The following is a 27537-nucleotide window of genomic DNA, read 5'->3' as shown; positions in this document are numbered from 1 at the left end:
TAATGTTTAATGGTCATCAACAATGATATGTAATTCCATATAGCATCAGAATCTGTCAGGTTGAAATTCTACCAGATTCTCTGGTGTTTGTGTTCAGTACATGATGGTGTAGGATAAGAGCATTGAAAGTTGGTTCTGATTTTTGATTCCATTGACTTGTACTTCACCCAAAATAGGCACCTCAGAAAAAGTAATTGGCCTTGATTAAATTTAACCCCTCCCACCTCTGATCCAAACAAATTAACCCATATTAACTGATGTCTCCTCATAACTAGTTATTTTTCTTTGCAACCATATGGTCAGTTGCACCTGCATCCTTGTCTCTTCCGTTGTACACTTCCTGTAGCAATGAGAATATATACAGATATCTAATTGCAATCTATGTGGAATTTTATTATATATTAGCAGGATACCTGGCATTTCCCAGGGAATAAAACTCTCCGTTGTTGACTACACGGTTGAAACAAAGTACCCAAAAATCTTCATGGTAATTCTCAGCAGATGTTGTCCACTCATGGAATGCCTGGCCGCATCAGCACTGAGACGGGCTTGGCAATGTTCCTCACTTTTCTGTTGCCTGCTCCTTGTTTGTCTGGAGGCCTGAGCACTGAGGCGAGCTTGGTGTTATTGTTCTGTTTCTTGCTGCATGCTCCTTGTTTGTCTGGAGGCCTGAGCACTGAGGCGGGCTTGGTGTTATTCTTCTGTTTCTTGCTGCCTGCTCCTTGTTTGTCTGGAGGCCTGAGCACTGAGGCAAGCTTGGTGTTATTGTTCTGTTTCTTGCTGCCTGCTCCTTGTTTGTCTGGAGGCCTGAGCATTGAGGCGAGCTTGGTGTTATTGTTGTGTTTCTTGCTGCCTGCTTCTTGCATGGTAGGAAGCATCAACAGTGCGGCGAGACTGATGTTCGTGTGGTGTCTGTTACTTTCTCCTTTGTCTAACTCTACAGGCTTATAAGGAGCTTCTGCCAAAGTTTCTTCTCTTTTTTGAGCCCATATTGAACTGGCACTGTGTTCATCTTCACTCGCAAAGGGATGGGCCATGATGATGATGATTGAATTGGGTTTGGCCACTTGTTTTTATTCTGAATCTACATTGATGCACAGCGCTGTTACTAATTGAAGTGTTCCTGGTGCAAGTTCAACATTTATTTTGAACTTTTGAACTTCATATGATCGTAAAGGTTAAATTCAATGTGGTCATGATATCCAGCATCAAATGTTACCCCTACTGAACCTCTTTGGACATTTCTAGAGTGCTCCATATTGATTTGTATGGAGAACATATAAACAAATAGACATGCACAAGTATATACAGTATATTCACTGGTGGTGTGTTCTACTGATGGCTTGCTCCACCCCCATACATAACCCTGGTTTCCCGCCTAAACCCTGAGCCCCTCTGAAAATGACTGTAAGACTCATCCCTCAGTTATAAGCTAATCAAAGCATATGTTCTTCCTCCAGTCGTGAGAGCTTTTATTCACACTACAATCAGCATTTAAAGAAAACAATTTTTTTCTGTTTTTTTTTCCCATTTAATTAAATCATGGCTTCACATTTATTTGCTATATGTTGTTCACATGCCGAACTTCTACACCTGCATCTCCTCATCATCCATTTACATTCTCATCACTATACATACTTCCACTTAGCAAAAGAGGAAATATATTTGGTCTCCTCAGCCAAATAAAGGAGATGCATTGTGAACGGTTGGGTCCAAAGTATTGATGCCTGTGGGAGCTTGGAAAAAAAAACTCAAGGAAACTTAATTGAAGTATTTAAGATCCTGAGGGGGTCTCGACCGGGTGAATGAGGAGAAGATATCTCTGCTTGAAATATACTCTTTAAAAATAAGGGGCCAAACACAAATGAAAGAGTAGGCAAAATTGTCCCTTCAGAGGGTCAGCAGTTTTTTTTTGGAATTCTCTTTCACAAGAGCCGTGGAGGTAAAAGATTCTAAATATATTTTAGATAGACATTAAATAAACAAGGGGATTCCATGCATGGACAGGGATGTGGTTTGATTCTATTAAATGATGGCCTTCACTGGTCCTCATTTATAAATTACCGTATGTCAACATGAGAAGGCTCAGTTAATGCAAGTCCATCACTCAACCAACTATCAGTCCAGCATGTTATATTCTTACAGTTCCACTTGCTGTCACATTGTTGACCATCATCCTGCATGGAAACTGATTTTTAAGAAAAATCCAGAAGCTCCCTGTACACCACAGCTCCCAATTGCCCCTACTCAATTAGTTATGTCCTCAAAGAACTCCAGTAGATTGCTCTAACATGATATTCTTTCACACATCAATGATGAATCTATTCAATTATAAAATTGCATTTCTGCCTGGAAATCATATCCTTCATTTTATTTTTTTTCCCACAGATTAATGGGAAAGTAGGGTTTTAAGCTCTTGATGTGGGTGTGAAGAGTCCATGTCAATTTTGAAACCTTTCTTTCCAACAGAAACCGATCTGATCCATGTCACTTCATGAACCCTGCAACAATGTTCACATCATAAAAATAACTCCATTTAAATAACTCCATTTAATCATTTTGATGCTACAGAACCACACTGAATTCTGCATGTTAAGAAGCTGAGATATTTCAAAATTGTTTTAATCATACGGAAATCCAAACACACTACCACAATAATAATCTGTCTATGATAAATATCACTCCTCTATCCAAGCTGTTAATGTAGTTAAATGAATAATTTGAGGCTCCTGGTATCCTGTAAATTTTATTCTCAGAAAAATCATTATTTATGCTCCTCAGAAGAACGTGTTCTGATTTCTGCTTTGATAACTAAAGATTAATATAGGAGACACAAAAGCACAGTGGAGTTTGACAATGTTTATCTAAACTCACTGTTGAGAGACAAATGAATCAGTCTTGTTGGTTAATATATTTATTCCATATGCTGGGACTTGTATAACTAGTTTTTCCACAGAAATATTTTCTTAATGAAGGAATGAGTTATGAATTGGCATTTTGCCAACTCAACATTGACTAATGATGTGATGAAGTTGACTGTTTGCATTAATCTTTGACCTTTGAAGATCATTACCCTACAAAAATGCTGCAGGTTATAATCCAAAGATATTGTGCATAGGTTTCAATTACTGGAAGTCTCATTTTTTTGGAGCGTTGTCGGGGGGGGGGTGGGGGGTGGGGGGGTAGTGCTTGAGCAGTTAGTCAAAAAGTGAGACAGAGGCATTGCACAGAAGATCATGTCTGACAATGGACCCTGAAGCCAGTTGGGAATGTTGTACTTGGAATTCCAGCCTCCAGGGAAACCATTGGCAGATTGCATGGTTCACAGATTGATGATTCAGAGCCTGGACTTTGAAGAACTTGGGTCCTTGGGAGGGGCCAGGGTCAAACACAGGAGGAGTATTTGGGATGGACATCCAGGTGGGGATAAGGGATGTTGTGCAGAAGGATGAGCAAAAGAACATGGCTGCTTCATGGGATGCCAGTCTTGCACTATTGTAACCAGGCCATTTCATGAGCTGGACAAAGTTGTCAAGTTCTTCTGCTGCAGTCCAGAGTGTTGCAGTGAGCAGAGCTGTTGCCTCACAGCTCTAGGCATTACTGTCACTATTCTCTGGGTGGCATTAATCAAAAATTGAACTGGAGGAGCTGTGTACTCAATGTGGCAACAAGAGCTGATCAGAGGTTACAAATCCTATGGAAAGTACCTACCTTCTAACTGTCCATCGTTTTCAAACTTCAAGTCAGGAGTATAATGGAATCCACTCCACTAGTTTAAATAAGTGAACTGCAGGATTGGCAAGCATGCTGTATGAGGATAGGTTGAGTGAACTTTGTCTTTTGTCCTTGGATCTAAAGAGGATGAGATGAATCACATGATGAGAACATTGATAATATAGATGGCTAAGGGCTCTTTCGCAGGGTGAAATGGCTAAAGCAAGGGGTCATGGATTTAACGTGCTTGGAAGTAAGTACTGAGATGGATGTAAGAGGTAGGTTTCTCCACAGAGAGTGGTGGGTGCATGGAATGTATTGCCAGCAATGGTGTTGGAGACAGGTATACTCAGATCTTTGAAGAGACTATTAGATGGGGACATGGAATTGAGAAAAATAAGGGTTACACAATAGGGAAATATCTACTCAGTTGTTAGAGTAGGCACTGAGTAGGCACAATATTGTTGGCCAAAGGGCCTGCACCGTGCTGCGGATTTCCATATTTGACAACACTCAAGAAGCTTGGCACTATATAGGGCATAGGCCATGTAACAGGCATTCACTCACACCACTGCCAATGCACAGTCACTCCAGTTTGTACCCTCGACAGAATGCTTTGCAACTACTCATCAAGACTTCTCAGCCAGCCCCTTCCAATACTTCAATCTCTACTAACTACCAGTATGAAGACATCAAAACATGGGTACACCAGCTCTGGGAAGTTGCTTTTTGTGCTATGTACCATCCTGACCTGGAAATATGTTGCTGTTCTCAAACCATCACTGGGTCAAAATCTTGAAAATCTCTCTCCAACCACAAAGATTCAAGACTGGAGCTCACCACCAACTCAGGATAATTGGGGATGGGCAATGAAAAAGACATCTCACCCTATGAAGCCCACATACCATGAATCAAAAAATATTACCCAGAAAACCATGTTCACCTGTGAGCATTGTATGTTTGCAACTATCTTGAGGCTTCTCGTGAAGATAAAAATTGAAAATGTTGGGAATTCTCAGCAAGTCAGGCAGCATCTGTGGAGGAAATGCCAGAGTCACTTCAGGCCAGCTGAAGTCAGTCCATCAGTTCAAAGGCTAATGTAGGCCTTCAGCGGAGTGGGAAAAGATGAGAAGCTGGGGTTGTTTTCTTGTCATGGGAGTGGCATAGAAAGAAAATTTGATGAAGATGTTCTTCTCCTTCACCTCTCTTCCTTTAACTTTTACTCCCTCCTTTCTTTCCTCCTGCCTCCACCTTCTACCTTATTCCCCCCCCCCTTGCAATTGAGGGTGACTTTCATCCAGTTTTGTGGGCTCTGAGATGACCAATATTAGAACTGTGGACTCTTCTGCCAATGGTAACTGAGGAGGCAAGTGGGTGGGATGTTTGTGAAGTGATCTGCTTTGGTCTCAACTGGGTGAGCAATTAAAATTGTTCCAGGAAACTGATAATTTTGCCTTCTTCATTTTTGAGGCTGTGATATGGTTAGTTTTACAAAGAGGCAAGGAAAACATCCACCAGAATGCACCCAACTTGTTCAAATGGGGAAGTTATGTTCCAGTTGCATTGTTGGAGTCAAATTTTATCATTCCTTGAAGGTCTGAGTGGGATTGTTTTGCAGATTTTCCATCACGAGTCTAGCAGGAGAACTCTTTTCGCTTCATAATAGAAGACCACCTATCTTTAGCTTTGCTTATCTTTATTCATGAGGCACTATATTAAAAACACTTTCTTCACAGCCTCTGTGACTTGGAGGGTCCCTGGATTCATGTTGCCTGTCATCAAATTCCAGTCTGCCAGCCAGATGCCACTCTCTGCTGGCACTTTGTGTGATTCTGATTGAAACAACCCAGTTTCTCACTGCTGAGGTTGGGGAAGTTTGGAATTAAAAAAAAAATTAGACATAAAGCATTGTAACAGGCCATTTCAGCCCCTGAGCCCGTGCCGCCCAATTAACCTACAACCCCTCAGTACGTTTCAAATGGAAACCGGATCCCCCGGGAAAAACCATGCAGACCTGGGGAGAACATACAAACTCCTTACAGACAGCGTGGAATTGGAACCCCATTCCCAATCGCTGGCGCTGTAAATGCCCTGCACTAACTGCTATGCCAACCGTACCGCCCTAAATCTCTTCCACCATTTTTTTTTCCTTCTCTGCTCATAAATCAGGTTTTCATTTTGGAACTGACTTGGTCTTAATTTTTATGACTGAGAAATAAAAGTGCCCTTAACTGGTGTGAACTTTGTGTCGAGCGGGCCGCAAGGAATCCCATTTTGTTTAAACCCTAAACATAGCTGAAAATCAAAGCAGGTCATATATTAGGTGTGAATTCTGAGTGAATGCTTTATGATATCAAACAACAGGAAACCCATTAACATGCACAATATTATTTCAGTCATCTGTGGGAGGGGGCAGTGGAGCAAGGAACAGGAGAATAATTGCTCTGTTGCCTTTATTTACATAAAGTCTCCCAGCTCAGTCAAGTGAGGGACATGCCGATGGTTCAAGTGCATTCTCTTACGATGATATTTTACAAGATTACACCTTAACACAGTAAAGATAAATACTTGTGTCCTCATCTTCACAAATCAAGGAAGAAGTGAAATATGTGCTGTTATGGATTAACACAGACATGAACACTTGTAATATTTAAAGTCACAGGAAAATTTGGAAATACGGTTTATTCTGGAGAAAAGTAGTGACCGTTACTGTCAGTTTTATACTAGATCCTGCTAAATCGAGGACAAAAACAAATTATAGTTCAAGTCATTACTATTTTGTAGAGTGGCTAGAGAGAGTACTAACAGTGGACGTGATGAAAAGATTTTGGTGAAGTCGAGGGGAGAAGATGCATTAAAAGAAATAAATCTCAGTTTATGAAGTTTGAAAGGAAGTTTGAGGCAAAAGGCAAGGAGGATCAAGTAAGAATAACCAGAAAAAAATGGAGACGTCGATTGTGATTGTTAATGACCAGTGAGAAAAAAAGATCCAAGACATGTTGGGCAGTGTTACTTGACACTGAGGATAAACTTTCAAGATTGTCTATGGAAGACCAAGCCTTTTGACATTAGATGCTGAAGATGCAAAGCTTATTGTGGGTGAAGCCATGTGCTTTAGATTAGGTATTTCACAGGAAATTGATAATTAGCTAACATACGTTGAATATTTAAAGCTTGTGAACTAAGGGGAAAAAATTTGTTCTGGGTTTCCCAGGGCTTCAGAATTTCGACAATGAATGAAATATGAATTTCGCGCCCATTTCGTTGGATTAAAAAAAAAATCAGGTGGATTTTCACGCTGATCCCAGCCAGGAGTGCTTTGATGGAATGCAATAGGAGCAGGAGTAGGTCACCACGCCCTAAAACTTAATTCTCTGTTCAATGGAATCATGCCTGATTTTGGCCAGGCCTCAAGACAAAAAGACAAGAGTAGAATTAGGCCATTTGGCCCATCAAGTATGCCTTACCATTCACCTCGGGAAAAAGCCTTTAGCCATCGATATTATTATGGCTGATTTACTATCCTTAACCCCATTCCTTAACCTTCATTTCCTTCCTGATCAAGAAAACATCTACCTCTGTCTTAAATATCCTCATGACATGGCCTCTCTGTATCGCCTGCAAACTCATCACCCTTTAGGTAAAGAAATTCCTACTCAGTTCTCTTACCAATGGACATTTTTACATTCTGAGGCTGTGCCCTCTAGTCCTAGTCTTCCCTACCAAGGTAAACATGATTTTAGTATTCGATAGATTTCAATGAGACATCCCACCCCCACCCCTAATTTTCAGGAAGCACGATCCCAAAGCCTTCAAATGCTCTTCATATGAAAACCTTTTACTTCTGGGATCATCCTTGTAAATTGGACCCTCTCCAATGCCAACATTGCTTCCTTAAATATGGAGCCCAAAAATGCTCACAATATTCCAAGTGTTGTCTAACCAATGCTTCATGAAGCGTTAATGTCACATCCCTGATTTTATATGCTATCCTTCTCAAAATGAGTGTGAGCAATCAATTTGCCTTCCTTACCACTGACAATACATGCAAGTTGACCTTTAGGGAGTCTTGCTCCAAGTTCCTCTGTACCTCTGATTTCTGAACTCATTGCCCATTTAGAAAATAATCTATGCCTTTATACTTTCCGCCAAAGTGCACTATCATACACTTCTTGACATTGGGCAAGGAAATACAATCTCCTAACCTGTCTCAGTCCTTCTGCAGATTCAGTGCTTCCTCAACACCCCTCTTTGTATCATCTGCAAACTTGGCCACAAAGCTATCTAATCCGTCACCCACACTAATGGTATATAAGGTGAAACTCTGCGGAACACCACCAGTCACTGGCAGCCAACCAAAAAAGGCCCCATTTATCCCCCACTCTCTGCCTCCGGCCAGTCAGCCAATCTTCTATCTATGCTAGTAACTTTCCCAGAATGAAATTGCCTCTCAACCTCATGGGCAGCACTTTGACAAAGGCCTTTTGAAAATCCAGGTAAACCACATTCACTGACTCTCATTTATCTGTCCTTCATGTTATTTCCTCAAAACATTCCAATGGGTTTGTTAGGCAAGATTTCCCTTGCAGGAAACCATGATGACTGTAACCTCTTTTACCATGTGCCCCAAGCACACTGAAGCCTCATTCTTAATAATAGACTCTAGCATCCCACCAATCACAGAAACCAGGGTAACTGGCTTATAGTTTCTTGTCTTTTGACTCCCTCCTTTCTTGAAAAGTGGTATGACATTTTCAACCATTCCAGAATCTAGCAATTGTCAAAAGATCACTACCAGAGCTTTCACAATTTCTTCAGCTGCCTCTTTAAAAACCGTGTGGTGTATTTCATCAGGTCCAGGTGGTTTATCCATCTTCAGAAATTGGTAATAACTTGATAATACTAACTATGCACCCTTTTGCTCCTTGATACTCCTGAACTTCTGCTACACTGTTAGTCTCATCTGCCATTTCATTGGGCCCCTATTACAATCTCCCCAGTGTCATTTTTCAGCTGGCCAATGTCCACCCTTCTCTTTGGCTCTTTATGTACCTGAAGGAACTTTTTACATCATCTTTTATGTTGTCAGCTAGCTTACATTTGCATTTCATCTTTTCTATCTTCATTATCTTTTTATCTTCTGTTGACTTTTAAAAGATTCTAAATCCTCTGGCTTCCTGCTAATTTTTGCCATGTCTTGCTTTGATGCTGTCTTTGACCTCCTTTGTCATCCTCCCTTTGGAGCACTTCTTTCATCCTTCAGATGAATTTGTCCTGTGCCTTCCGAGTTGATCTCAAACTCCAGCCACTGCTCTTTACCATCATCTCTGCCAATTGACTTTGGCCTGTTCCTTCCCCATACCGATCGTCCCCTTTTTAAACATACTTCTGATTTCAGTTTATCTCTCCCAGAACTGCACAGTGAATTCGATCATTTTTTGACTACTGCCTCGAAGGAGTTCCTTTCTCTTCAGCTCCCTTATAATTCTGGTTCATTACACATGTAATCCAGAATTGCCATTTTCATGGTCAGCTCAGCCACAAGCTGCTCGAAAAAGCCATCCCAAAAGGATTCTATAAATTCCTTCTCTTGGGATCAAACACCAATTTTTTTGCAGTCACCTTGTACATTTTAATCCTCTGTGACTATTGTAACATTGCCCTTTTCGCATGCTTTTTCTATCTCCCACTATAATTTGGATGCTACATCCTGGCTACTGTTTGGAGGTCTCGATAGGCAAGGGGCAAAAGTTGTCTGGGATATACAGGATAGTAGAGTTGGATGTTATAATCAGATCAGCTAAAACTTTATTAAATAGCAGCAGCTCTATAACTTTTTCTTCAAGCACGTGCCATCATTTTAACTTTGATCCTATTCCTCTATCCTATTGCCTTTGCATTTTTGTTTTATGTTTTCTGTAATCATTTGTAAAGTGCCCAGTGAGTGCCTATATCGTACTGGGCTGCGCAATATTAATTTGATGCAGAACACCAAATTCCAGTGGTGTTCTTCCTTCTAAATGGATTGATGAAAACAGCAGGCCTACTTTTCCATTGCCAATACTTCTCACCTGTTCTTGACTGTCTGTGACAATCATTCCAAATTATTTAATCTGAGTCTTTGCTCTCTGCAAATATCCTCACCTTGTTTTTCTTCTTTCAATTTTCACATCTGCATTCACTCTTTAAGCTATGAATAATGCTGTGTCTTTCCATGCTAACTATAATGACGTATTTTCCCTTTTACTGAGCTGAAATTGGTGATGCCATCTCAGTCAGTTCACTGCTCATGCCATTGTTTGTCAGACACAACACTTGGAACTTGTTCTCATTCTAATATCAGGGTTGATGTGTGTCATTAAGAAACAGGTTAAGTTTCAATACTTCTTGACCATTCAATCTAGGACCAATCTCGGGTAATTAATATGAAGATTTTCTATTAAATTAAATGTAATTCACAAGAGATTAAGTTCTCAGAACAGACATGTTCTGTGAATGCAAATGAGATTCAACAAAAATTGTCTGACCATAATACTCTTCCTGATTCTGATCCCTTATGATTTTGAGCCGGAGGGATGGTTACACTTTCCATTGAAGTAGTTGAGTGTTGTTTGGAACTCACTTTGGTTGTGTGAGCTGCATCTGAAAGTAAAGAGGGGTTACAGAGAGAAGGTTTTGGTGGCTGAGATGAGGTGGGAACTCAAGAGTTCAATAACTGCAACAGCTTTCAACTTCCTTTTTCAACGAAAGACAGTGTTCTTTGAAATTATGAAAATTTGCGGAAATGTTTTTGAGCTTTCCCAATCACTCCATTCACTACAGGAGAGAAACATAAAGTACGTTAGTTGATACTGAGACATCTTTTGTGTTATTCACTTGTTACTCCCTGTACAGCAATTGAACTCATGGCAGAAGGAAGTGAAACTAGTTTATAAACCATTTGATATTTTGAAGCAACAACAATTACAGCAAGCTAAAAATATCTGTGAGGAAAACTAGGTTGATGATATAACTGCGAACATATGGTCAAGACATTCTACCCAGTGCTGAGAACAGGTTGTGTGCTCCAAGACTGTTGTTTTTGGACTGGTTTCCAGCATTTTTGAATTTTTAAAACAATCAGATAAGTGGTCAGTGAGTTAGAACTGTGATGAGGAGACATTTCACTCAATGTCAGAATATCAGAAGTGAAACATATTTATAGAAAAGATAGTTTGAAGCTGCAATTGTTTAAAGGATTGTGGAACTTTGGAGTGTTCTGTTCATGGATGTAGCCATTACATTTAATTATGGAGCTTTTGGGGGGTTTGGAGCATCAACAAAATAGAAGAATTGAGTTGATGAATAACCTTAGCCATGATCTTTTAGAATGGTTGAAAGACATCAGGGTTTTGTGGTGTAGTTCTGCTCCTATCCTTTGTAAATTCAGACTTGAACAGCTTCCTAAATATGTACTTCCTTGGGGGAGCTCAAATATCGAAAAATAGATATAGGAGTGGGGCCTACAGGAACCGCCATTCAAAAAGATCGTGGCTGATCATGTGACATTAGTATTTAATTTCTGCCTTCCCAGCTGGCAGCCTTTTTCTTTTTATTTTACAAAGTGCCCTAGAGTTGAAGCATCATGGGGAACTCTTTCAAAAATGTTTCAAGATGCCATGACTGCCACCAAATATGCTTCCACAGAATGCTAAAATGACATGGTTTTCCACTAATTTGGGAAGCAGATCACCACAATAATACCTTGAAATGTATTCTTTTACAGCACAATGCTTGCTTCTAATCATTCTGGTTCAGTGTAGTGTGTGATATTTATGTTAATCCTTTCTCACATTTATGGCAAATGGATGTTTTATTTCCAATACAATCCGCAGTAATCTTTTTTTAGATGTGATCTCGTTGATATCTTGCACATACAACATCCAAATCCTCTGTTATCTGTAATCCCATATTAACAACGGGACCATAACCTAGGATGGTTTTTTTGTCTATTTTACAGAAGTTTTTAATTTTCGACATCTATAAATTATCTTTATTTAATTTGTCCTGGTTGGTAGTGTTGCAATGTGTGTAAAATTGCCATTGAAGTCTCGTCGGTCACAGATTTTGAATTGTTGGAAGCAGTTTCCTCTGCTTTCCCTAAAGCATTATACTTGAATAGATATTGAGAAATCAATTTGATGGGGGAAATATTTGCGGAATGATATTGTTCAGGAGCCTTGACAACTGATAGAGCAGTGGTTCTCAATCTTTTTCTTTCCACTCACATACCACTTTAAGTAATCCCTATGCCATCGGTGCTCTGTGATTAGTAAGGGATTGCTTAAGGTGGGATGTGAGTGGGAAGGGAAGGTTGAGAATCACTGCTCTAGACCCAATTGTTATGAAATATTTTGCTTGAGAAAAATTGTCATTGGCCCATTTCCTTGGGAGTTATGAAACCACACACATAACGAGTCAATTAGGTACGATTAAAACAATAGTTTTCAAACTTTTTCTTTCCATCCACATATCACCTTTACTAAGCACAGAGCACCTATGGCATAGGAAATATTTAAAGTGGTATGTGAGTGGAAAGGTAAACCACTGTGAGAGAAACACAGCTGTCTTGATTTGATGAGGGAACAATCTAGCATTGTCCCTGGATGTTTTGTAAGTGTTCCACTCTCACTCGGTTGTATGACACACATTCAGACTCTCTAAAACTCACTGCTCAGTTAGCCAGTGTTGGAGTGGAGCCCAATGATTTTGGCCTTCATGGCACACTTGGAGAATCGGTGTGTGAGAACTTCCTAGACCAGTGAATGACTTGCATCTAAATAGATGGATTTTGTGAAACACTACTTAAGAAAATACTTAAAAAACAGATCAACCAGTCCATTACAATCATTAAATGTGAGATGATTATGCTACTCATGCTACTTATAGCCAATTTCAGGCAGACTGACACCTGTTACAGGTTTCAAGTTGAGAAGGTTCTAAATTTATATGACTGCTGAAGTTTCTAAAAACACCATTTTTTGTTTTCCAAAAGGAAAGAAAATAGGAAATTCAAATTACAACGTTGACATGAATAATAATTTCCTAACATTTAATGGATCTTGTTTCTCAATCTAAGCATAAAATACTGTTGACATTAAGTTGTCTACTTTTTGATGTCAAATAAACAACGCTGAAAGAAGGGAAAGAAGAAAGACTTTTTATGTAACATTTTTATATAATGTCTCTTTATATAGTGTTTTCAAGGCTAAAGCTGACAGACTATTAATTTACAAGGGAGTCAAGGGAGAGGGAGAGAGCTGGAAAGTAGTGCTGAGGCCAAGATGAATCAGCCATATTCTTTTGAATGATGGAGGAGACACAAGAGGCCAACTGGCCTGTTCCAGCACCTGTTTGTTATGTTCTTGTATTCACAATCTCACAATGTCACCAAGTGCTTAATAGCCAGTGAAGTACTTTTGAAGTGCAACTCCTCCTGCAATAATACATACATTGCAACCAATTTGGCCACACTACACGTCCACTCATTGCAATGCGAGAGGCCCAGATTACCCAGTTTCTGAAATTGAAGTGGAGAGAAATTTTGCCCAAGACATTTGGGGATAATTCCCTGATTCAACTTTAGAATAGTGTCAGGTGATATTTTATTTCCACAGAGAGTTCGGGATAAAAGTCATCACTGAAAAATGGCATTTCCAATAGCCAAGCCAGGCATTCCCTCAAAATCACACTGAAGCACTGGCTCAGATTTCTGTGGACACATTTCCGCAGAAATAGTCATTCAGCTTTGAATAACTTCCTTTGTCTGTGCCTCTCAAGATGATATTCAACATCCTCTTAATTTTAATGCTCTTTGCAAGTAATTAGCTGAAAAAGTTATTTTAATTCCTTTTAAAATCTTGTCTTTTTCCAAACTGAGACTTATTGTCATTTTCTTTCTCCATTCAATTAATGCCCCATTGACATAATTATATTTGGCTCAACTGGTGTTATGCTAATTAAGGAAAATTATGCCCCAAATAAGCTAATAATTGGAGCAAAATATCATGGAAAAACCAAGATCTGTCAAGAAAATTAAAAAAGCAAGAACATTTAGGGTGTAATTCTTAATTATGTTTGACAATTTTCCGAATTGTCTTATCCAGCTAATCCATGCAAAGGAATACTCACACCACTTTTCTATTTCCCATCTTCAACAAAGTTACATTTAGCTACTCTCCTGTCCTCTGGAATCATGCATGGTGCTAGCGAGGATGTAAAGATCTTTTTCAAGGCAACAACAATCTCCTCACTTGCCTCTTTCAATAACCTGGGATATATCCCAACAGCCATTGGGGACTTACCCACTTTAATACTCCTTAAAAGATTCAGCACATCCTCTTTCTTGATCTCAGAATGCCCTAACACTTTACCTGTCAATGTCCTCCATGTTCTTCAACTAGGTTTTCATTATAAATATCACCCAAACATAAATTCCTTCCTCTGTCCTTGAGTGGTCATATTCTCTGTCTGGTAATCTTTGTTTCTGATGCAAGTATAAAATGCCCTCAGATTCCCTTTAATCATGCTCACCAAAAAAATGTCATGCCCCTTTTTTTTTAACCTTTCCAATGGCCTGCTAGAGTTCTTTCCTGCAATCCTTGTATTCCTCCAGGGGCCTGTCTTATTCCTCCAGGGGCCTGTCTTATTCCTCCAGGGGCCTGTCTTATTCCTCTAGGGGCCTGTCTTATTCCTCTAGGGACCTGTCTTTATTTCCTGCAATCCTTGTATTCCTCTGGGGGCCTGTCTTATTCCTCCAGGGGCCTGTCTTATTCCTCCAGGGGCCTGTCCCATTCCTCCAGGGGCCTGTCTTATTTCCTGCAATCCTTGTATTCCTCCGGGGGCCTGTCTTTTTCCTCCGGGGGCCTGTCTTATTCCTCCGGGGGCCTGTCTTATTCCTCCAGGGACCTGTCATTCCTCCAGGGGCCTGTCTTATTCCTCCAGGGGCCTGTCTTATTCCTCCAGGGGCCTGTCTTATTCCTCCAGGGGCCTGTCTTATTCCTCCAGGGGCCTGTCTTATTCCTCCAGGGGCCTGTCCTATTCCTCCAGGGGCCTGTCTTATTTCCTGCAATCCTTGTATTCCTCCGGGGGGCTGTCTTATTCCTCCGGGGGCCTGTCTTATTCCTCCAGGGGCCTGTCTTATTCCTCCGGGGGCCTGTCTTATTGTTTTTCCTGTTTTTCTGTTTAACTGGATTTCTGACCTTTTTGTAATCTTACCTTGCCATCACTGTCCTTTCTTTTCACTGGTACATGCTGGTCCTAGATTTTAATTGGTTGATCCTTAACCAACTCTTTAACGTCAGTTAATGGCATGCTTGTTTACAGCTACTCCCAATTTATGACTCCTAGCTCCTGCATAATTATCTCATAATTTGCCCTCAGCCAATTTTGTACTTTCCACATCAGCAGGTCAGGCCGCATCTGTGGAGAGAGAAGTAGTGACCTTTCATCAGATGTGTGAAAAGTTAGAGGAAGATTTTAACTTTTAGACAAACTAAAGACAAATCACAGAATAGCAGGAAGTGTATAATGTGGCTGAGGCAATAAGACTGGTAAAGGTAAAGGTTTCATTAGTGTCACGTAATATTACATTTAGAATAACATACATGAAATTATTTAACTTTTGTCTATCGTAAGGCAGACAATCACCACTGTGTTTAGCACCCCTCACAGAAACCGACAGCACACGGTGATCCTAGGCGGTCTCCCCTCCATGTACTGACCAGACCTGAGCCTGATTAGCTTCTGAGATCAGACATTCTCAGGCGTTTTCAGGCTATTAGATTGAACAGCAGGATTGGTGGTACATTCAGCTGAAAGCGAGTGGTAAAGGATAGTGAATAACAAATGTGTTGTTTTTAGAAAATCTATACAAGAGTAGAGAAATAACATCTGAAATTATCAAACGAGAGCTAGTTAAATGTCAAAGGCAAGATTGCAATGACTGATTATCTAAAATTGTTAAGTTTGGAAGGCTGTTGTGTGCCCACTTGGAAGAGGAATGCTGTTCTTTGACCTTACACTCCACTCTATTGGAATTCTATGCGAAGATGAAGAGGTCTAATTGGGAGTGGGATCAAGAATACAGATGAGGGGCAACTGGAAGCATATGATCACATTTGCAAACAGAGTGGAGATCCGTCTGTGTTCAGTCTTTAGTTTGGTCACTCAATGCCATATTCCACACTGGAAGAAGTGTAAGTGACACTCAGTGTCTTGGAAGGGACTCTCTTTTACTTCTCCGCATATTGTTAGGGGCACCGGGCAATGCTCGTGATGACTCTTTGTCTGCTTTATGCCAGACAAAAGCTGAAGTATATCATGTATATTACATTTTAATGTATTATTACATGACAATAAAATAACCTTTGGAACCTTTAAGTGATTTGCAGTTTCACCTGCACAGGGTTTGATTTTCTGAACTAGAGGAAGGGATAGGATAAAAGACCAGGTGTTGTAGTTGCATGGGGAGGTGCTGTAGTTATGGGAGTGAGCATGAAAGTTTATTTCAATATACATCTACTATGTACTAAAATTCTTACTTGTTGCAGCCACGCAGGTACATAAGATCCATCAGATCCAACAGTATAAATTAAATGAGCACAATGTGCCAGAACATAAAATAATAAAAAGGATAGATAAATAAATATTTACACTTATAATTGACCAGACAGATATATTGGTGGTCCTGGAATTGTTTATGGTTAGGGCGGTATGGGGAGGTTTAAGAACCTGATAGCTGTTGGAGAGAGAAAACAGGTTTTGAACATAAAGGTGCTGCTCTCAAGGTATATGATTTTCCCTCTCATGGACGCTGCGAGACTGGCTGAGTTCCTCTAGCATCCTTGTCTTTTTGCTGACTTCTGTTCCTTCTGCCTGAAGGGAGAAGTGAGAAGAGGTTGTGACAAGAGCCATGGGAATCCTCTCCGGTGTTGGCTGCCATTTTGAAGCAGTGCCTCACGCAGGTGTCTTCAGTGGATGCGAAGTCGGTGCACGTGATGGACTTTGCAAGTGGGGACTGATGCATGTGGGGACTGATGCATGTGGAGGACTACAACAAAATATCCTAGAGGGAGAACTCCCATAAGAATGTTTTGAGGGGGTGAGAATAATGGAATTGTTGTAACATTATGCTGGAAGATGGAGGATGATCCATTCAAGATGGATGATGATGGGGTAGGTGATTAACATGATGAGACCCTATCCTTTATTTGAGGAGGGAGGAAATGGGTGAAAACAAAAATCACTTGCGGGCTATGTCAGTTATGGTGGAGAGAAGACCTGGTGAGGAAAAGGTTAAACCTCTGGAAGCATTGCTGTGGAAGGGGATGTCATCAGGGGAGAATTAAATAGAGTTCTTAGAGGAAGCACATTTAGATTGGAGTGTTGTCATGGTAGCAGTGGATGGTCATGTAGAGCATACCTTTAACTGAAAGGATCAACTGAAATTGAAATGGAGAAGTTCAGACAGTGAAGGGAAATCAAAGAAAATGAAACTTCTGAATGTTCGTGTGAGGAGACAACCTAAAGTGTCATCAATGTGCTGGAAAACATGTCAGAGAGGGGGCCTGAGTAGGTATGTCCCAGTTATCACACAAAAAGACTGACGTACAAATTTTGACTTTGATTTGTGGAAAATGGTAATTCGATAGAGAAACTGGGAATGTGAATTCAGAAAGCTACATATCAAATAATTTAAATGCATAAAAAAGACCAAATATTTAATACCAAGGCATGACTGAACTCTAGCTTATGTCCCCTGGCATATTAATGCTATTCACAGGACCCAAACTAGCTATATTCAACCGAATTTTATGTTGCATTTTAAGTAAATAAGAAAGATGGGGAATTGGAGTTCGGCTCCCCAGAGATTTGAAGTATTTCTCATTGATTTAAAGATTTCAGAATAGACTTTTTTCAAAACTGCATAAAACAGGAGGAAGTCTAAACAAGGCAACGAATATGCTTGCTTCATGTATTGCAAATGAGATGTGCATATTTAAGGTGGTTTAATTTAAACTATTGTATGAGTGATCTTGAATGGGAAGATCTGACTGGTCTGTGTGAATATATAATACAGGTATGCAGGAACTTAAATGTTCATAGATATCATGCCTGCATTCTTGGAAGAAGAAACTGGTCATGCATGAATCTAATTTTTTTAAATGTTTATCAGGAACTGGTTGAAACCTCTTAAACATTTGTAGTGGTGGAAATGCTTCCTTCAGTCTTTCACCTGTTCATTCGCAGAGCTCTTTTGGATGAGACCTCGTTCCAGTCCACAAAATATATGCAGTCAGCGGTATAACTGCAGTCTAAGCCAGCTCCATTGCTGACAGCTGGTTTGTGGATTATCGTACTCTGTAGTAGATCTATTGAATTTATTTTTTGAATGATGCCCAGAAGCAGTAGTGGAAGGACACCTAGGGTGCAGAATTTTCAATTTTAATATAACTTGCTTGAGATGGTAAATTTTTGAATTATTTTTCCCCTTACAGCATCTCTTACAAATTGAAATGTAGGTTAGAAATAAAACTGCATATCCAATTTACTTTTTTTTTTGCTTTTCAAATTATATCTCAAGGAATTCATTAAGATGTCCATTTTATCGTTGATGTTTTACAATATTCTCAATCTCATCACTGAAAGCCAGGAGAGGATTTTTCCTGTACTTGCAGAGTCATTTGAACAATCTGAATAAAAAGACGAATGACAGGGCCCTCAAACCTGCACAAGAAAGGGAGAAATGTTGAGCTCATTTTGACGAGAACAGTGACTTAGCATGGGCATTACTGAGATTATTAAGGGACATCATTAGTGCCTGGTATAGTAGATGACAATGCATTGAAACCAAGGTACAATTGCTAAATAATAATGTGATAGAAAATAGAGATGTAACTTCAGGATAACAGAAAAGGAACCACAACCATGAAGTGTTCGGGTAATTATTTTCACCCAAACAGCATTAATGAAGAGCGAGTGAAAAATGAATTGTTTATTACTGTCACGTGTACCAAGTTACAGTGAATACCCTTGCTTTGTGTGACATCCTAGCTAGTCGGCTAACATTTAAGTACAGTTGGTAATGCAAAATAAAACCAAAATGCAGAATATAGTATTACAGAGAATTGTGCAGTTAAAACATTGCAAGGTTTATTGTGGAAGTTGGCTTGTGAGAACAAGAAATCACCTTTAGCATACTGGAGATCCATTCAGAGTCTGATAAGAGGAAAGAAGCTATAAAGCACAAAGCTGGAGGTACTCAGCAGGTCCAACTGTGTACTTTATAAAGCAAAGATAAATATACATAACCAACATTTCAGGCTTGATCCCTTCATCAAGCTATAAGCAAAATGTAGTGAAACACAAAAGTTTGCAGATGCAGGGATTGCAGTAAAAACACCCAGAAATGCTGGAGGAACTCAAGTCAGTCTTGCACCATCCATAGGAAGTAAAGATATATCGCCAATGTTTCAGGCCTGAGCCTTTGACAAGGGAAGAGAGGAAGTTCCCAAAACATTGGTTATGCATCTTTGCTCCATGAAGTACACTGCAAAGTTTCCCCAGCTTTGTGTTTATGAAACCTCAATCACGGTTTCCACAGACTTTCCTACCTATCTTCCCTTTTCATCTGCCTCCTGTCCTCCAGCTCTCCACCCCCTTCCCTCTCCATTCCTTCCCCCGTTTGTTAGTGTGCACTCCCTCCCTTATTCACCTACTAACTCCGGCTTGTGTACATTTTTCTCATACCTTGATGAAGGGCTCAAGCCCGAAACGTTGGTTTATGTATATTTATCTTTGCTATACAAAGTCCATTGCTTGAACTGCTGAGTTTCCCCATTTTCTGTTTTTTTTTACTTCAATCACAGTGTCTACACACTTTCATATTTTATTTCAGTAAAGAAGCTGTCCTCAAATCTGCTGCTGCATGTTTCCAAATTCGTGCATCTTCGGGAGAGGCAAGAAGAGAGTACGCCAAGGGTAGGATGCTTTCATTATTGGTTAGCTGATTTTCACAGGCAGCAGAAAATATCGATGAGTCAATGGAAGAAAATTGTCGAACACCCATCCATTGGGCATGGAGTATAGTGAAGTCTAAAGCAATTTCACCCCTTGTTAAAATAATTCTGCAATGATTGATTTGGTTTTTTTTCTCAAAAATATGTGCTTCAATAGCTCGTTGAGGAATTTTCAACCATTTGTCTCAGTTATGTGATCCTCAGCTCCTAGAAGAGACGGAAAACAGGTATGTAGGAAATCAAATTCAAAGTTTCCATGCAAATCGATCACTTTCCAAGCTCGATTTGTTCCTGAGTCCAAATAACCCAGAGGTGCCTTGCAGATTGTAGCATTTCAGGAAATTCATGGATAAATTTGAATATTAAAATAAAAGTGGTGCCAGAACTGCTTAAATAGCAATGTTACCACTGCTATGGACCTGGGAGAGCACGGCTCTGCACCATAGGGTCCATCTGCCTTGTCCTAATGCCGACAACTCTGTACAGGCTTTACACAGGCCGTTAAATGAACCGGTGGTGCTTTTCATTTTAAATCTTGGCCTGTGCCCAAGATGATGGTCCCTATGTTGGGGAGTGGACCACCGGGGGGAGCAGCAGACCAGTGCAGGGCAGCAGAAACAGGAAGAACACACCCTCGCTGAGAAGGAGAAGCATAAGAGAAGACCCTACGGGACGGTGACCATAGCAGTGAACCAGTGAGGGGGTCAGCGGCTGAAGGACATTGGTGACTTGCCCTTGAAGGACCTACACAGTCTGAAGGCTGCTGGAGACAGCTTCTGGGGAACCTAGTCTGGGAACTGGGATTCAAGAGGGTGCTTAGGGCAAAAGGGCTCACAAAGGTCCCTGGCTTCCCAATCATATTGGAGTTTTGGTTCTGGAATTTGGGTTGGCAATGATCGATCAGAGGTCTGTGCAGCAGCAAAAGGCTGTGAGAGCGCTGGAGGCAAACCCAAGGATGTTCAGTGTCACTGAAGGGGCACGCTTTTACTTACCTTTCTCTTACTGTTCTGGACTCCACGCAATGCTAATTTGTTTTTGTTTTCCTTATGGCAGGCAAAAAGAGATTTTGTGTACATGTCCTTTCTGTCGTATTATGTGACAATAAAGGAATCTTGAATTCCTTGAAACAAAGACAACGCACATTAGTTTATCCAGCATTCTTCACACCTTGATTCCTTTTACATTAATTTTGAAACAAAGAAGAGAGAGGGGGAATCAATAAAGCAATTAGTAAACCTAACTCTGATTGGGTGACTGCTTCGCCGTGAACCCGTGTTCAGCCCACGGGGCGACCCCCTCCAACTTTCAGTCCCCTGCTAGTACACACTGGCCTACTTTTCTGTCACTGCCTGTATTATTATAACGATACCCCACTGTAAGCTTATGGAACAGCCCCTTATTTCCATATGGGCATATTTCAGCCTTCAGGGATCAAAATGGAACAGAACAACTTCTGGCTGGAACTACTTGGCTAGTGTAACACACCAAATCTGCTAAGGTCATGATATGTAATATTTGTTCAAATTTTCTCTTTCAAGTGAGCTCACCTTTACTGGAGCTTCGCATTTCAATTTTGGTTTACTCTCTAACTTCTCTCATTAATAGAGCAACTGGATCATTTCATAAACAACCTCTTATCAAAACTGAATAGGCTCCCCCCAATCAGAAGTCATCCTAACCATTCCTTACCCTCTGCATCTTTTGACCATTTTATTTTATCTCTTTGCTAGTCCCAATGAAAGATCTTTTGTTTGAAATTTTATTGATTAAATCATGGTGCATTTGTTAAAACATGCAATTAGTGACTAAAACTTTAAAAAAAAGCACAAAACATATGTAATATTTTAAAAACTAATCCCCTACAACCCCCACCCCCTTCCCTAATGCACCCACCTACCCCCCTCTAATCTACCCCAAAAAAAGAAAAAAAAAGAAAAATTTGTCAGTTAATTACCATGGTTTGGAGCAGCACCACTAACATGTGGGAAGGGATTTTAATAATTGAAGCCCATATAATCCAAATATGGGCTCCAAGTTTTATGATAAAAAAGGATAATTATCACGTCATGAAGCCAAAGGTACCCAAGGCAAGATTTCAGGTAAAATTCCATTGTATCAAAATAAGCTTTTCTCCTTCCCCTTAATAATCAATTTTTGAAGTTATTGGATCAAAAAGGTATTAAATTAGTGCACGATTATTATGAAGCAGGATATTTTCAAAGAATGAAAGAGAAATATGATATATCTTCAAATACTCTTTTTCTTATTATCAAATTAAAGCTTTATTGTTTGATAATTTTGGGCATACTTTACGGTTACCTAGACGATCTAAGTTTGAAATTTTTCTTACTGAGGGTGGTAAGAACCACGGTGTCCACAGAATCCTGTGTTTTACCAAACATTTAGTGCAGTAGACCAAGCTTTGAGTCAACTTTGGATGGTGCCTCAGTGCGTCCTTCAGAGTTGCTGTTGCCGTGGTTCCGCCCATCATATCCGAGATGTATGCTTGACTACAGAATAAAATGCTTAACCCAGATATTCATAAATCTAGATTGAAATGGGAAAAATTTAGGTATACGTATTTCTCAGGATGATTGGATGAGTTTATATAGGGATAGTATGACTAAACTTGTAAATGTAAGGTATCGATTGGTGCATTATAATTTTATTCATCAATTATATTTAACTCTGGAAAAATTAAGGAAATATAATTTTATTTCTTCGGATTTACATTTTAGGTGTTATAAGAATATAAGTTATTTTCTACATTCTTGGTCATGTGAGACAGTGAAACCTTTTTGGAATAAACTTAAGGAATTCTTAGCAGTTATTTTGAAAGTGAAATTCCTATTAGATCTTGTAGAATTTTTGTTAGATAATATTAAGGGGATTAGTTTAGAACTAAAATTAAATAAATTTCAAATCGCTTTTTTGAGATTTGCTTTAACTGTGGCCAGAAAATGTTTGGAAATTACTTGGAAAAATTGAGACTAATTTGAGTATCAAAGATGGCATATGGAGTTGAGGTCTTGTATTCCACTGGAAAAGATAACATATAATTTGCGTGATAATTATCTTTTTTTTTTAAATCCTAATTAAGGATCTTTGATGTGAAATCTTAACTCTTTTTCTATTTCCAAATAGGCTGCCTGATCTAATGAATGTTTCCAGTACTTTTTATTAATGTTTCAGATTTCCAGCTGCAATAGCTTTTTAAAATAATTTCTTCCCCCTTTGTTCGGACATCTCTCATGTTCCTCCCACACCTGGATGAAGGGCTCAAGCCCGAGACATTGGTGATGTATCTTCACCTTTGCTACATAAAGGCACTGGGTTTGACCTGCTGAGTTTCTTTAGCATTTATGTGTTTTTTCACTTAACCACTGTGTCCACAGAATCCTGTGTTTACCAAACATTTAGTGCAGTAGACCAAGCTTTGAGTCAACTTTGGATGGTGCCTCAGTGCGTCCTTCAGAGTTGCTGTTGCCATGGTGCCGCCCATCATAAATACATGGCGATTAGTGGCTGTCTTCATTACCCATAATCCCCATACATCTGGAACTGCTCTGTGTTGACAGTGACAATGTACTCAAGGGGGTTTAGCGCAAAACCTTCCCTTTTATAAAGGGATTTTACGTCAGTGAAAATAGTTATCATCGGCGTGACTGCCGCTGCCGCAGCTTCGGGGCTCTGGACTTGCTGCTTTGCTCCCTCGTACTTCTCAGTCTCCCAGCTGTAGTGGGAGTCATCTACAGAGCTACTACAAGTGAATAATGGTGCTCATCCAGTAGCGGTTTGGGTTCAGACTGGCCCTGCCAATCTGCTGTGGAATGAACGCTGTGGGCTTTGTGATCCTGATCCACCATGGCCGGGAGATCGAGAAAGACGAAGGAGCCGAGCGGCAAGTCTGGGGCCCCGAAGGTGCGGTGACGGGTGGTGGTGGCAGTCACACCAATAATGACTATTCTGCGCAGGCATAATATGTTCATCTGCAAGATGTTAGGGAGACCATGACTTGGGAATGAAATGCAACAGTTTTCCTGGAGAATTTTGCACTCCCACACTCTGCTTTCACACCTAGGGTTCTGCCTGACACGAACTGTTTAGCTCAGATACACTAAAAAGTTCAGTAAACAGTTTTAATAAACAGACCTAGGTCAAGGGCTCATTGTGACATTTATGGAGTGAGGTGAAGCGCTCCGCTCCACCTCTGACATAAGTTTACGGTAGGATTGGAGTCTGCACCTTGGAGCTGCTCTTGGAGCATTTATGATGGTAGGTTCAGTGACATGAGAGCAGAGAATCTCTGCCTTTTCAGTTGCATTTTTTAAAACTGTATAAAAGGCCCTCTTGATTCTACTTGCCCTAATACTGAAGTTGACTTCCTTTCTAAATTTTGGAACTTTCCAAATCCACAGGCCCACTAATTATTTTTTAGTATCTTGACTTTTCCTTTGATCCAGTAGTTTGCAAATATCTCTTGATGGCCACAATTAGATCGCCTTTCCTGTGGTATGTGAAAGTAAATATTATCGATGTAAATTGTGTATGAATTCTTCAGATGTAAGCCATTAGTTTATCACTGTTGTTATGGGCCCAGAGGACCCCAAAACCCAGCAGCAATAGAAATTCACCAAGATGAATGGTTACTTAAACAAAAGTCGCTTTTAATTATCGTTAAACATGAAAACAGGATCAAACTTTAACTTATTACTTTTTACTTAGCCCCCTTCTAATTCTAAGCACGTGTGTAAATAAGTTCAGAAAAGTTCTTTAATTCACACTCCAATCTCACTTCTCACTCCTCTAAGTTCACCGGTAATTCATATACTGTGCACAGAATTTAACATTTATGAATCTTCACCAGGTTTTGGTGCTTGAAAGGTAAATGGTTACTGCTCAGGAAGGTTCTTATTGGTTTTCAGAGCGAGATTTGTTGCTCGTTGGACACAGACTGGTTTCTTGCAATGAGCCACTTCAGTGTCTCACCGAAGAAACCTGCCCTGTCAGGGTTTTCCAGATGATAACCTCTTTCGTTCAGGTCATCACAGATGTTCCATTTCTATTTCCCTTATCTCAGGTGAAACATTATACAGCCAGCCATCTTGTCTTGTATGCACCACAAGGGCTTTGACCAGGCTGAACAAAGAACTCACAACCTGTCTTCAAAATGGGGTTTTTCCACAAGCTTGCCAGCTTGTCCTGTTCCAGTCCCAGCTGCTGCTGCTGAACTGTAGAACTGAATTCTCTCTCTCTCTCTTTCTCTTGCTTTTGCTTTCTCTTTCTCTCACTCACTCAGAGAAAACCTGTTTGCTAAATTACCAGACCTTCTGAGAACAGCAAACTGCATTCAGACAGACTACAGCACCAGACCCAATCTTCTGAGTCCGTTCATCTGTTGTTTTCCAAAACAATAATCCATTACTCCACAGCATCTCCAATTAACACCTTGTGAAGTCCTTATAGGCATTCTTCAAAGTTTTTGCAAAGGCACCCGGAGCCTGAACTGTCTGGCTTGAGCAGAGCTCTGGCCTTTTAAATGAGATCTGTATTGTGGTGTTTGTATCTTTTTGTGACCGAACTAAAAAAAAACCCACACAATTTATCTCCTTTAAAACATATCTATATTCAATATAAAATATAACATAATCTCTTGCCCTGTTAATTTATTTAAATGCAATTTCCCAATCTCAACTTGCACCTCAAGCAACACTGATATGTTTTATTTAGATTTAAGAATTTGGGTTCAGATAAAACTAATCATTTCCAATATTTACCTAAAAGTTCTTCACATCATGAACAATATTCCCAAAGTATCCTTAACTATCAGAACCTTAATTAAACCTTTCCCATTATACGATACTGAAACTAAAATACAGTAAAACCCCTGGAATCCAGCACTTTTTGGGATTGGCAGGTGACAGATAATTGAATTTTCTGATTGCTTGAGGTTACGTTTCCTGGATGGCTGAACTAATGGCAAGGTGCACTTATTTTAAACTTCTGTATTTTTGCCTGTTTATTTTCCATGATATTTTTGCTGTTTGCTTGAGGCTGCCCATTGCTTGAATTCCAGTTGACAGAGATTTTACTGTAATCTGTTATCTCATCGATTACTCAATATACTGAAGCTTCTCATAACGCATACATGTATTAACTCATTCTCTACAGAATTTTATTTGAAGGGTGAAAAACTACAGCATGCTGTTGTGCAGAGGGACTTGGGAGTGCTTGTGCATGAATCACAAAATGTTAGGTTGCAGGTGCAGCCTGCAAATGGAATGTTGGCCTTCATCGCTAGAGGAATTGAATTCAGGAGTAGGGAGGTCATGTTGGAATTGTATAAGGTACTGGTGAGACCACACCTGCAGTACTGTGTCCAGTTCTGGTCTCCATATTTGAGGAAGGATATACTGGCTTTGGAGACGGTCCAGGGAAGGTTTACTAGGTTCATCCCTGGGATAAAGGGGTTGACATGATGAAAGATTAAATCGTCTAGGATTGTATTCGCTCGAGTTCAGAAGAATGAGAGGAGATCTTATAGAAACATATAGGATTATAAAGGGTATGGATAGGATAGATGTAGGAAGGTTTTTTGAGCTGGCCGGGGAAACTAAAACGAGAGGACACAGTCTCAAGATTCGGGGGAGTAGATTTAGGACAGAGATGAGGAAAAATAGTTTTTCCCAGAGTAGTGAATGTTTGGAATTCTCTCACCAGGGAAGTGGTTGAGGCTGCCTCATTAAACATATTTAAAATTCGGTTAGATAAATTTTTACATGATAGAGGAATTAGGGAATATGGGGAGAAGGCAGGTAGGTGGAGTTAGGTCATAAATTAGATCAGCCATGATCATATTGAATGGCGGAGCAGGCTCGATGGGCCATTTTTGGCCTGCTCCTGTTCCTACTTCCTATGTTCCTATGTTCTGTTCATTTGGCTTGCCCTGTATACATTTTTTAATCACATAACCAGATAACACAAAACAATTACATTGCAGAAACAGGCCATTACGGCCCCTCTAGTCCGTGCCAATTTAAGTGAACTCCACTAGTCCCACCTATCTGCTCCCTCTCCATAACCCACCAGTCCCTTCACCTCCATGTACTTATCCAACCCTCTCTTAAATGACAAAATTGACCCTGCTGCAATCACCTCTTCCGGAAGGTCATTCCACTCAGCCACCATTCCCGGAGTGAAGAAGCTTCCTCTGATGTTACTTCTAAAGTTTTTCCCCCTAACCCTTAATTTATGACCCCTCATTCCAATTTCACCTACCCTCAAGGGGAAGAGCCTTTTCACATCTACTCTATCTACCCCCTCATAATTTTATATACCTCTATCAAATCCCCCCTCAACCTTCTTCGCTCCAATTAATCATGTTACCCTGACTACATGCACTTCCTAATTTATACTTTTGCCTGTATATCTGCAACAATTTTAGGACAAATACAACTCCGAAAAATATTTTCTGCCTCTTACCGAATATTTTTTCAAAGCTCCATCTCAGCTGAATCTAATTCTTGATTTCTCATTCTTGAAAACTTCCCCTCTTCTGTCTTGATCCCATTCTTTCACATCAAGACTACCCTCCACCTTTTTATTTTCTATCTCTTCTTAAAGTTAAATATCCTGGAATATTTAGTTCCCTATTCTAATCATTTTGCAACCAATTCTCTGTAATTTTTGTTTGTGTCACATATTTGCCCACTGAATTTGACTGCCACAGCCCATTTAATTTACCTTTTCAGGACTGGTCTGATTC

This window comes from Narcine bancroftii, chromosome 8, assembly GCF_036971445.1.
Source record: "Narcine bancroftii isolate sNarBan1 chromosome 8, sNarBan1.hap1, whole genome shotgun sequence".
Classification (NCBI taxonomy): Eukaryota; Metazoa; Chordata; class Chondrichthyes; order Torpediniformes; family Narcinidae; genus Narcine; species Narcine bancroftii.
Note: the sequence above shows the minus strand (reverse complement) of the source record.